The sequence below is a fragment of the Ciconia boyciana genome, chromosome 5, assembly GCF_034638445.1.
Source record: "Ciconia boyciana chromosome 5, ASM3463844v1, whole genome shotgun sequence".
In the NCBI taxonomy this organism is placed as follows: Eukaryota; Metazoa; Chordata; class Aves; order Ciconiiformes; family Ciconiidae; genus Ciconia; species Ciconia boyciana.
The window spans coordinates 72,234,557-72,247,566 of NC_132938.1; the positions used below are offsets into that span (position 1 = coordinate 72,234,557).

The 13,010-nt window shown below is 40.2% G+C and overlaps 2 long non-coding RNA genes across 7 annotated transcripts in view; one reads left to right on the forward strand and one right to left on the reverse strand.

Annotated features, from left to right (window-relative positions):
- Positions 1 to 13,010, forward strand: part of LOC140651841 (uncharacterized) — a 174,885-nt gene that overhangs the window by 89,718 nt on the left and 72,157 nt on the right. The window lies entirely within an intron of this gene.
- Positions 4,332 to 13,010, reverse strand: part of LOC140651843 (uncharacterized) — a 47,550-nt gene continuing 38,871 nt past the window's right edge. Inside the window, exons 2-3 of the long non-coding RNA XR_012042554.1 lie at positions 7,227 to 7,297; positions 4,332 to 4,453 (exon numbers count right to left, since the gene is read on the reverse strand). This is a non-coding gene — a long non-coding RNA (uncharacterized lncRNA). The remainder of the gene's footprint in view (positions 4,454 to 7,226; positions 7,298 to 13,010) is intronic.

Consider the following 13,010-nt stretch of genomic DNA (forward strand, 5'->3'; position numbering starts at 1 on the left):
CTGATGAGACAGACCACTATTTTAAAATAAACAACATATTTCTTTCAGAGAGAGAGAGGAAAAAAAAGAAAAAAAGGAAAGAAACAGAAATCCCATCTAAGCCTCCGGTATTTTAAGTGTTGAATTTCCCTTCCCATTTTCTTGGTGAAGATGAAAAGCCTTAAAAGAAAATCAGACTTTGTAATCAGATGATGATGCATGGAAGGATGTGTCTAGATAATGTGACAGATGATCCTAACCTTCATTAATGTGCTTTAATTGGATTAAGCTCTATGAAAGGCCTTTTCTTCTTTTTCAACACCTTCAGGGCTCTTGGCTGCACAATGTGAGTGTACAGAACATCCTGCAAAAGGGCACTCATCCAGCTTCATAGACATATGCTGTACATCCTGACACGAAGTTAACATAAACAGAGCTTATCTTCAATGACATGGCCCCTAGGGTGCCGGAGAGTGGTGGCCATCAAGTGATAATTGGGCAGTTACAAGATTTGTTGCAGCATTTGGAGCACTAAATCCCTTTACAGCCGAATGGGTTGCTGCACCAGGGCTGGAAACTGTCAGCACACATATCAGCTCTCCAAACTATTTTTAATAAAAGCACAGATTATAGATGATTGACAAAGGGACAGCCTTGCTGCCGCTGTTAATACTGAGAATGCTATTCCCTGCGTTGTCTCACAGTTTTCAATAGGACTACCTGGGGAGTAAGGTATTACTGAGCATAAGCCAAAGTGGCAGCCACGCTTGTGAAATGATGGACAGCAGCAGAAAGAACATATGTTTTGCCTTGCTGGATTGAGAACCTATTCTGCATCATTTTAGACTATTTTTGTGAATAGAGTTTACTCACACAACTATTTTTCTGACCTCTGGCTCCAGACTTACTCATTTTGCCTGCCGTTAAAGATTCAACACTGGCAAATTCCTCACAAACATTCACTGTAGCGGATTTGGATGCTGCCTATGGGTGGTTAGTGTGGGGGGGAAAGATTAGAGAGAAATGACTAAAAACAGGCTTCAAAATAGGGGTGGGGTGGGAGGCAGTAGCTGTGTGCTGAAGGAAAAAGGGAGGAGAGACGCTTTCTAAAACAAGAAATGCATTTAATGTCACATAAAATACAGCATCTCATGTTAGGCCACTTTGCTGGCCATGGAGTCTTTCTCTTAAATGGCACTTACCCCACAAAAAGCACTAAATTACATGGTTAAGTATAAGTCAATGCGTATGATGCTGGCTGTGGTAGTTGTGCATTCAAGTTGGAGGTGCCATTGTACATGTGAATTTCTGAACGTCTGCACTTTTAAACCTCAAACAAGCAGGGGCATCTGGTTTTGAGTATTCTTACAGTATATTGTCTTTCTGTTCTTGGAAGTGTTTTTTTTTAAAAAATTTGTTTAACATACTGTATTTACAGTAATATTGGAACTACAACTTCATGGGAAGCTACCAACTGTATCACAGCTAGAATACTTTGTGCAAAGAATGTTCCCACAATATGTCTTTAGGGATGTGTCTGGGGGAAAGCCAAGAATTCTGAAATATTTCACATTGATTCATGACTCTCCAAATGTTATTTTAGTCTTCTAGATCACAGAATGTGGCACACTCAAGATTTATTTATTTTCCATATTTTAACAGTTGTTTGTCAGAGGTCTTTGTCCTATTTTTAAGATTACTTTTGCAGCTTCCTTTTTTGCCTTTTCTTTATTCACATGGCTCCAGAGTACTTGATTTTTAGTTTGGGAATACTTTGACTCTTAGTCTTTCCCTTAGTCTTAATACATTATTTCTCTAACTTGAAAGGGATTACAAATTTTGCCTTGCTTTTGAAAGCTAGATTTGGGTTTTATTTGCTGATTGAAGTAATTAGTGTGGATGGTGGCTAACCCAAGTTAGGAACAGGTTTGCTCATCTCTCTTGTCATTCCTTGATGTGATTAAGTCTTCCTTGTTGTTCCTTGGTGTTTTGCAGCCTGTACAAGTTTACCTTTTATCTGAAGGAGAGGGAAATAGTGGTTAAAAATAACAATCTGTTGGGGCCTAAACAACGCTCTAATGCATAGCATTTTGTCCCAGCGCAATATCATACCTCTGCCCCACTGAATGTAATTCTACACAGAAAGCCTAATACCCATTCAGGAGAAAGTGCATGGAGCGAAATTACAGGCGCACAAATAGACCAAAGTTGAATATTTTACGTTCACTATCAAATCCCCTTCAAACAGTCATGGCCGCTTTATTGTGAAAAGGCTGTGTTCAGTTGCCACAGACGTTTTCTAAACTAGTATCTTCGTGTAACCTTAATAATTCTGTGTAGTCTGCATGTTATTACAGCTTTAGAACTGAAACTTTACACCTAGTTGTTAAAAAACAAAAATAAAATAGCAAGCTGTCAACTCTGAGATCTAGACGCCTGTTAGACTAACTATATAAATTGCTTAAAATTATTTAGGTGGGCATATTTATGTTGAGAATGTTCTTGCCTCCCACATCTTATACCTAGATTTGTACTATGAGAAATTACATAGGAAAAACACCTCTTCAAAAATAGAGAAAAGCCTTTCACGTAGTTCTTGTATGCCATAACAAAGCCATAAAGAACACAAATGCTGTGTTTTTTCTCTTCCTTCCTGGGTCACCTTTAGCTAACTTCATGCTGCTTTACTCACTGACCTCTGAAATGGAGCAGTCATCCAGTGACAGCCTGCTTCAGGCTAAAACTCTTTTCCTCTTCAAACTGCAACGTTTTCCATTAATAAACTCTCTAAGGTCACACGTTAGTAACCAAAATATATGCATGTTTGTAGCAACCAGCAGTGCTGCAGAAGTGCTTTAGAAGAGCACACGCTATCAGCACGTTGGAGTGGTGGCAGCAGTGGTACACAGAACTACAGCCTGCCAGAAACAGCAGGAGGTGATGACTTGTTCGTGAATATTGGCTTAGAATTAACATCTCGCGTGTGCATCTACTTTAGGTGAGCACTCTTTTCGGGGAGCATGGCCTGACTTTGCTCTGAGCACCCGCGTTCAGTACGTCAGCGGCTCAGCTGAGTGCAGTGATGTTGTTCCAAGGCAGTCCAAGCTCAGGCTGCTTACAAATCCCACTTGTCTTTGCAGGGGATGCTGGAAGGTCACAGGTGACCTGTAACCCGATTTTCTCTTTTCTTATCCTTCCTCAGTTCTTCTCTGCACATGTAAAATTTTTTGCCTTGGCATTTAGGTCTATGTCCACCCAGCTTGGAAGATGAGGTGGTGCGCAAACTGATGTAGGGACCAAAGAAAAAATCTTAACTAGCATTTGTAACAGTGGTTGATCAGTTTGTACAGTAGGTTTGTATAATGTGATGGCTCTTGTGGCACGGGCATAAAATCAGTAGGCTAGCAGGATCTTCAATTTGCGTAGCTTAAGCTTTGTTGCTGTTGTTGGAGACTCCCCCGACTGTCTCCGACACCCAAAATGGAAGAACAGTGAAGGCATGAAGGCATTCCCATTATCCCTGCTCACAAACCAGTGCAAGTCTGAAACAGTGTAAATGTTTAACCTGGTACTGCATGCAGTTGTTTTGGTGCTTTCTGATCCTACTTGTTTTCCTACTGATCACTTTGTTGCGCTGTAGAGATTTGCTGGGTCTAAATTAGGTCAACGATTTCTGAAGCGTACGCCATTACGTGCTGTAAATACACAAGTTGTATGTATGCAGTTAGGAAGTGTCTTCCCTCTATTTTTCTTTAACTGAGCAGGTTAAAAGTCTTCACCTGATTAAAACAAACAGGAGCAAATTCAAAGAGTGGCAATATATCTGCAGAAATCCTAGAATAAAGGCCCTTTTAGAAACCGTTGCATTTGTCCACCAAAAACCTTTAAGAGTGTTTAAGAGGAAACTTCCCGTTGCCGGTCCTCTAACGTGCCGCTTTGGAAAGGAAAGGCAGGGAATGCAGGTGATGCTTGCAAGCTTCAAAGCTCCTCGTCTCCCTTGAGAGATGGCTAACAAGTCATCCGAATTCTCTGCATCATTCTGGCCTCTCTGCTCCCTAGCTTGGAGCCAAACATATGGTGACTGGCTGCGGGCAACATCCTTCAAGCTGGCAGGACAGGAATGCTGGCTGTCAGCTCATCTGCCCCTTTCTGCCGCTTCCAAGGCGTGCCTACGATATTGCTCTTGAGCTGATATTTGAGTGGGCCCAGGCTTTTTTTATAGCTCCAATCAGGAAAGCCACTGGGCACTCCAAAAAGCTATGAACCTGAGCCAAACGCAGACAAATTAAGGAGTGAGAGCAGAAGAGTTACATCTGCCAGGTCAAGCTGGGAGCAAAATGGCTTTGGAGCTGCTGAAATGGAAGAGGAATTTCACCATGTCAAACTTCTCACAAGAAAACAGCCTGCTCTTCTGCATCCTCCTCCCGAGGCCTGTGTGAGTCAGCCCAAGTGGTATGCAGTTTACAGTATGGCTCTGGAGGAAAAAAAAAAAACAACGGGCCTGAGAATCCCAAGGAGATAAAGATGCTTATTATAGAGCCCTTGTACCGCTAAGCTGTATTTTCTCCCAAGGGCAAAATGTTAACAAGTAGCAGCGGTCAGCGTGAATAGAAATTTAAAAGCATTATTCTCTTTTCTGGAGAAAGACTTTGAAAAACTGACTTCATCAAAAATCCATTTCCTTTCAAGTATTTTACTACTACATTATTGATACCATTTCCTTTTTAGAGTATCATTTACACATAAATATAATCCTTCCCTTTCTTCTTAATTAGTCTGTGCCAGCTCAAGGTCTCTTCTGAATGCTGGATACGATCTGTGGAAAGAGCAAGGCATGTAGGTTGATTGGTTTTTTTTAATGGGGAAAATCAGAATGTGTACTCCAACTTGATGCGTACTTATGCATGTAGACATGCATGTAGGCACAGTGCATGTGTGCGTGTCCTTACAGGATTTGGTCTGCTCGCTTTCTTAGCGTGTCACTGACTCTGAGCTTATTATTCTACCTTGAAGTTGTACTGGTGCAGGCTCATTTAAATACAGCTATTGCTCTCAGGAAGGTCAACAGAGATCATTTGATAGTTAGTGCTAAAGGAATAGTCACTAAGCAGCTAAATGTCATGCGTTTGATGCGCTAATTGTCAAGCTAGTGACGAGGTGCCGAGTAGCCCCGTAACACTTCTGTTAACCCCTCAAACTGGGTAACATGGGCTTAGTTAGCTGCACCTTTTCCCTGAGGGCTACTGTTCCTCCAGGCTGAGGAGAACTGAGAATCAGTGAATCAAAGCCATAAAATGAGATTGACTTTGTCTCCTCTTTTGTGCGACCTGTTTTGCTTCCCATGTGTCAGGCATTTCTGCTAACATAAAGCTGGAAGCCAGCTGCAAAATGGGATGCTATTTTTGCTCTTCCCCTAGGACAGTAATAATAGTTCTATGGAGTAAACGGCAAGGGTTTTTGCTTTTGCTGTTGTGGGAGTAGGGGTGGGCTGTGTGTTCAATAGTAAGCGCCTACATCTTTTAGTTGGGAAGATCCATGCAGGATCTTCCACAGACTCTTACTTTCTCAGCTCCTGAGTACTTTTGTTTCCCCTCTAATGCTATGCCACCTACTGGTAGTATTATATAAAGCACATAGTGGTGTTAAAATCTAAGAAATTTTCCAGAGTGAATCTCTGTTTCCCTGAACAATCCCAGAGAAGCAAAATGAAGCAATGGGTGTAAGGGTCAGTAGGGTCGGGAATGCAAAGCCAATGCAGAGTTTGAATTTAGCTCTAGGGTTTCATGAGTTTTCTTCATGAGGGTTTCGTACATAAATGCTGAGGGCAGCAGCAGTCAAATATTGTTTCTAAAACATATAAAGGACCAGAATGCGAAAGCCTCATTGGAAAATGCAGATAGAGATGCCTGCAGAGGTGAACAAGCCCAAATCTTTCTGGCAAAAGAGGAAGAAAAAATTCCATTCCATGTATTTTTTCTAAGCATATGTAATGCAATACACATTCTTCTGGTCAAAACTATAACCTTCATGTAATTAATATAAGTACAGTCATATGAGGCTCTTTCTATGAAAGAAAACAACCTCAGTTAAAAGCATTCTTCTTAAACATGCTATTTCTGGAGCTAACCATAGTTTTATATGCAGAACTTTGGAAGTTTATGCTTGATAGAATCATGGAGACAGCTCATGTGAAGTAGGATACAAGATGGCTAAAGGTACCTTAACGTCAGGCTTAACTGAATCTTTGATCCTTTGTCCATAAACAAATACGCCTATATTAGATTCTTCTCTTGACAGAGATCATGTTTTTTCCTGGAAATTACCATAATTTGCTTAGTAGAATTGAACCTATCTTCCAAGCAACTGCTATCAAATCAGTCTCAAAGCTATTTTATCTAAAGGTGTATAAAGTAACCATTTCATGGATTTAAGATCACTAATAAAGACTATTTAGCAGGTCGCCCTTTCATTATAACCTGAGGGGTCTGATCCAGCTTCAATTGCCCAGAATCTCTTGAGAAAAACAGATCTGTGTTTTCAAACTAGTCTGAACTTAGGTCCAGATGCCTTGGGTAGGAAATCTTCTGCAGATTGTTCTCATTTTTGTCCTAGGATGTACTGCAGCCTAAAAATTTTGAAGGCCAAATTACTTTCTTTCATTAGTGCTGGTAGACCTGTGCAGCTACTTTCGGGCTAGTTCACTGTCTCCAGTAGTGTCCCTTTCAAGCCACGACAGCACAATGAAGACCATAGTAGGAATATTCTTAATTGTGACTTGAGAGGATGGCATCAAAGGAGGTCAATGAAGCAAGCATCCCTAAAGGTAGACATAACAAAGGTTTGGTTTTGTATGTATATTATTTAATAGGTGGAAGGATCTTTTAATACCATGTATTTTGCAGTTGACTGTAAAACTTCTGCAGAGCTTCTAAGGTAAATCACTGTGGGTTACATGAAGAATTGATCTCAGTCTGTGGACACTATGTATGACCCAAGAAGTTAGGAATAGGTTGCAGCAGAGATACGGGCTGTATCCTGTTGCCCACTTTCTCCTCTACCAAGAACAGGATTTTGCTCTAAGTTGGCTGTGCTGTCCTGCCTGCTAGTCACAGCTCACCTGCTCCTCCTCTGTAACTACCATCGCAAGGGAAAACTGACCCCTTTACATTGTTATCTCCCCTTTTTGCCCCAGCTTGCTGTAAGGACAAGATAGGGATAGAAGAGGCAGTCTGAATTAATTTACTTACCTTTACTCAGCCACAACAGACAGTGGATGCAGTCTGTCTCCAAATGAGTATTTCTCCTGTGGCACAGCAACCTGTGTAAGCAAAACTCTTTGTCAAGTTACTCTCGAGATGAGTTTTGAAGGGAAGAATGTTCAATACTAGGCAGTACTAGAAACAAATGGTTTCCAGACAGCATTTTCCTCTGCAGACAATAAAGTAAACTCTGTCTCTGCCCCTTATGTATGTAATTGATTCAAGGTGGCCTGTCTTGGGTAAACACTGAAGGGGGCGGGGGGGTGGAATTAAAAATGGTTGTTAGAGCGTGTGGAATTTACATGGTACAAATGAAAATCTGAACATAAGCTTGAAAATATGGCTTTCGCAGACAGAATGAGAAACTTTTCGAAGAACAACATTGAAAATTATTGAGGCTTCAAGTACATGCTTCAGCATCTTCCTTGTGTCTGTCGCCTTGCTGTGCTAGCTTTGTGCAATGTTACGTTCTTCCAGAAAAAGAGTGTAACAGCTGGTCCCAATTATCTTAACTACAGTGTGACTACACACATAAATGTCCCCCATTTCCATTTAGTTCCATTGCTTAATGAATGAGTTATTAAAAAAAAAAAAAGAACCGTGGCGTTTGTACTCTGCTCCACCATTTGTTTCTGTTTACTCACATCAGCGGAGCTCCGCTCACATGATCTCCCTGATCAGAGGCCAGCATATCTGATCAGAGAAGAACACGTTGCAGAATTAAACAGGCACAGTAGAAAAGACTACGTTTGATACAGAAAAACATAAAAAGTTCCTCCTGGAACTAAATGACATTTTTTTAGTAATGCTGCAAATGAGAACGACTATACTAATAAGAATGCCTTTTTTACTTCAGATAAGGGTAACGGGAAATGACCCAACGTTTTGGACCCGAGTAACCTTTATCAAAGTCAAAGACTCCTGGCTACAGTGAGTTATTAAGGCAAAACCTGTATGCTCTGTACTGTCCTTGATAAAGGTCACATGAGACTAAATGTCAGACCTTTTCTATCTCTTCACCTTAACTAAAATCACTATTTTATGTACTAAAGCTGTCTCAATTCATTTAGTGTTTTAAGGAATTATTTGGGTCCAGTGTGCCCAGAGGAGTTTTGTGTTAGTTTATAACAAATGAAATGCTGAGTTTGGAACAGGCAGCACCCTGGAGCACCTGCTTCGTGCATTAGACGGTGAAGTCAGGCTGTTCGTCTGCCCCTGTTCGGGACTCACCTTGCCCTTTTAGAAGTCAGGTGAGAACAAAGAAGAAAGCTTGAGGAGAAAGGCACTCAAAAACTACAGGGAGTAGTATGTCATTAATACATAGCCAGTGCTTTTTCAGGCTATCCTCTATAAACAGTTTTCACCAGAGGCCGGTTTCCTCTCACACGTGATGCTCGCAACAGCCCTGCACAGGAACCATTCCTCTCGCCAGACGTGGCCTCCTCTGCCCAGTTGCCCTCACTGGTTTCTTATGAACTTATGAACTACAGGCTGCTTTGCAACTGAGCTGGAACAGACCGTGCTTAGTTCCCTAGCTGTTGTTTGTCAGTAGCTGGGTTGGAGATTTTGGGGAAAAACATGCCTTGGAGTCAGTGAACACATTTGTGTGGCCTCTTTGAGCCAATGCTCAAAATATTTTTCTAAAGAATTTCTTATTGTTTATCTAAGTATAAATAGTGCACATTATTTAGCATTATCAGTGGCTCTGGGCAGGACACCTCAGCCCATAAAGATGAAGAGGTCACAGCCTCAGAAACGGCCAAGATCTGGGTGTTCTCTGTGGAGAACTGTGGAGATGGGACCTTGTCGGTGTGGATACGGTAGCAGTCAAAGACTTCCAGCTTCATAACTTGGAAAAGCGCAGTAAATCTTTTAGGGTAGTTCTCTGATGAATGGGTGCTTGGACCATAGCAGGGCCTTGAGGACCACACAAGGTTTTAGGAGGTAAAAGAAGTATATGGTAAGGCTGGCCACCCCCAGGGAAGTAGATGAGGAGCTATGGTTTCCTGCACCAGGTAAGACTTTCAGCTTCAACTGAATGACAGGGCAGGAAAATTGCAACTGTGGAAAGAGCAGGAAAGGGTAAGTTCTTGTCTGGTTCTACGTTACAAGCTTCCTGCAGCATTTTGCAGTCAGTATGGGGAAGGGAGAGTAGGCTTCATTTTGCTTTGGGCAGGCAAGTTCCTGGTAACACTTGTATTCATACCTAAGGAAAATTAATTTTTCATTTTTCCTAATGGCCTCCCCCGTCAGCCCATCCTTTCCTCCCTTTCCCTCTCTTCCCACTGATTCCCTGACTAACTCTGTCCTCAGGAGAGATTCTGTTCTGGCTCGACTGGGGATATAAGGTTAATGTAGTAATTATTTTGACCAAACTAGCATACTTAATCTGGATTTGCAAGATGTCAGGGTGTCTGTCGTATGCAATTCATTTCATCCGAGCCTGAACTTGGGCTCATTTGCTACCTGACTTTAGGAATGTATCTGGCAGTTCTCTTATTCTGATGTGTGAAGTGAGTTGTCTGTTAAAATCTATAACATAATTGTGAAATATCCATGAATAAAATTCCTAGGTGGGTGTAAACTGTTCCTGAAAGGAACAGTGCAAGCTGCATTTGAAAATGCTATCCTGAAATAATATTTTATAGATTTATTATAGGGAATAAATAGAACTCTTGTTTGCTTCAAAAAAAGAAAGGGAGGATCACAGCGCAAGCTGTTCACTCAGATCCATCCCTTTTGTTGCTAAATAAGGCAAGCATTTAGAATCGGCTGATAGCACACTCATGGTTTTACACTTTATTTGCATTCACCTACCTTTGAAATAATGGCATACAGAATTGTTTAAAGTCACAACATCTGATAAATCTCATGACTGTACAATACAATGGGAGAAATAAAGGTTACAAGAGCCTGTAATACCCATATTCTAGTATTTTGAGACAAGACAAGATAAAAACTACACCTGCGAATAAATGGACTGCTATTTAAACAATATTTATGCTTTAAGAATATTTTGCTATTTCTTTTGGAGGAACTACTGACCTGTCTAGGTCTAGTTTGGCTATATCAGCTAAGATAAGAGGTCTGGATGCTTATGTACTATCTGAACAGATTACACTAGCCAGCTTGCGGGAGGCTTTTTTGTTAGAAAAAATAACATACTACACAAGCTTCCTTTTCCCTCTTGCAACAGGATGTGACCTCCTCCTTTCACTCTCCATTTAAGACAGCATGTCTAAGGAAAGCAGTGAGCCTGGCAACTTGTCACTCATTGGGGTAGAAATCTTGTTTGGGAATTTGGCTGAGATCGTCTAACCCGGAGGCAGAGGCTAGCTGAACCACTGCGAAAACACGTGTTAGGCTTTGTGAATATAAGAGGGGATTTTTGTTACATAAAACAGGTCCATGGCAGCATTTTGTGTGATATCAAAGGAAGCTACTATATGACAAGTAACTTGCTCAAAAAAAAAAAAAAAGAGAAGGTTATACAAAAGACCTTTGTGTATCTCCCAGGGCAGCTCTGCATCAGGATGCTTCTACTACAGAAAGTTCTTCTGTAATAACACAAGAGAGTGAACATTGATTCTCCTTTAACTATGTGGTTACAAATGTTTTTAAGGCAATTAAAAAATGCCTAACATTTTACCATTTGCTTGCACTAGTTCTGGCTGGCTGCCTGAAGTTCACAGGAATTCTCAAATCCAAGTGTTTAATAATCTCCTGGGTTGTCTGTTCCATATTTCAAAACACTGAAGCAGCAACACTTCCAGAATTAGAAATAACACAATCAGATATCACTGTATGCTTCCTACTTTAGGAATAGATCACCAATGTAGAGAGTATATTTCAATTTACTGCTTTCAAATATGGTATCAAAGATAGCTTCTCACTGTCATCAAGAAGTATATTTACAGAGAAGTTATATTTAATAACGATAAGAAAGATAATTTTTTCCAGGACTATGGTCTGCATTTTAAGGCAAAGTAACAAACTTACTTGCACTTCTGGCTTTTAAGGATGTTTTTTTCGAAGATCTTACTGGTGACCAGCTTTATTTCTACCAAAGTCAGTCAGTTTTTGTTATTGATTTAAGTCAGTGCAATCAAGTAGTGCTGAATGCTTTTGGAAATTCCACCTATCCTCCAGTGTAATCCAGAGTGTGACTTAAATTATATATTCATTTACTGTCTCCTACTTTTGCTATGACCTAATTTAGTAACTGTTGTTTCACACCTATGCGGTTTTGAGTATTTTTATTTCCATAAGTTTTGGCAATAGCTTTAAAACTCTGACTCTTACTGTCTCTGTCCTGTTCAAAAAATGAGACTTTTGCTCCTAATTCACTTGGGTATTTCATGAATCACCATTTCCCACCCCTCACTGCTCCCTATTTCAAGAATGTGATCTATTTGCTGAATCCATTTTGGATCCAACTATTCCCATTTTTCAGAAGCATTTTCATCCTGAGCATCAGTTCTTCACATAAGTAAAACTAAATGACAAAATACTTCAAATGTTAAATGCAGGATGGGACAAGCTATATCCTTACTGTCTTAAAGTATAAAAGAATGGTTCATTAGCGTCTGAAATCTTCAGTCACAAATTCATTCCTGAAGGTAATACCTTATTCAGCAAGCCTTTAAAATTGTCTGACTGGTGTTTTTTGCTGCGATCCAAAGTGCACTCAGCTCCCCGAAGAGGCTTCTGTGTCCATCAGCGGGGTTTGGATGCGGACCAAAGAACAACGTGCGGTCAGGTAGGAGGCTCTGCCAGAGTGGGGCAAGGCTATAGTCTCCAGAACAGGATGAATTGGCCAGTCAGGTCTATAAAGGTTTCTTTAATAATATTACTTTTGGCCAGGTCTCAGTCACCTCTTCTTTCTTCCTTTTTCATAATACTCATTTTGGCAGAGCTCAGAAAATTCTTGGCGCTCACACAGATTCTTAAAGTGTCGCATTTAAAAAAGTTTTGAAGCAATGAGCTGCCCAGAAAGGATTAAGATCCTCCATTTTTCTTCAGATGTATATTCAAACTCTGAAACAATTAAACAGGATGGAGGACAGAAACAAAATAGCAGTGGTGATAACAGGGAAAAGTATCTTCAGATAATACTGTGATCCTGTTCTAAAGAATGCTTCATATGATTTCTGCGTTAAAGGGCATTTATTTCAATGCAATTTAATTTATTTCACTTCATCTATTAAAAATATTTAGAAAGTAATATTGATCGAGAAGGTTAAAGTGTCAGAGTTTTTGTAATTTCAAAGAACTTCCATTGCTGAAATACATACAGATGTAACCGCATATCAAAAAGAAGAAAAGCGCTCTTTTAGGTGCACTTTAATATATAGGGAACAGTGATAGTTTACAGCAAAGGAGATCAGTGTAAGTATAGATCCTATTAGATTTTTACTGTTCTACGATGTGTAGAAAACTTGCAGTCCTGTAGTCCAGTGGAATATGGGAGATGAAATTCAGACTTCTCCAAAAATAGTGGATTTTTTGTTTTCTGCTGAAAACCATTGAAAAAAAAAATTCTTCTTGAAATGTTGACAGTATAATTTTTCAAAGTAGCAGCATATAGATGGACTCCACATCTGGGCTGTGATTCAGTGGAGTTTTTAAGCACGTGCTTAACTACATGCACATCACTAGCTTCTGCTAGACTTTGCTAGGGCCGCTCATGTAGTAATACTTAACAGTGCACTAAGTGTTTGACTATTTCAAAGTCAAACATTCATTCACATTTAATGATTTTTGGAAGTCCTT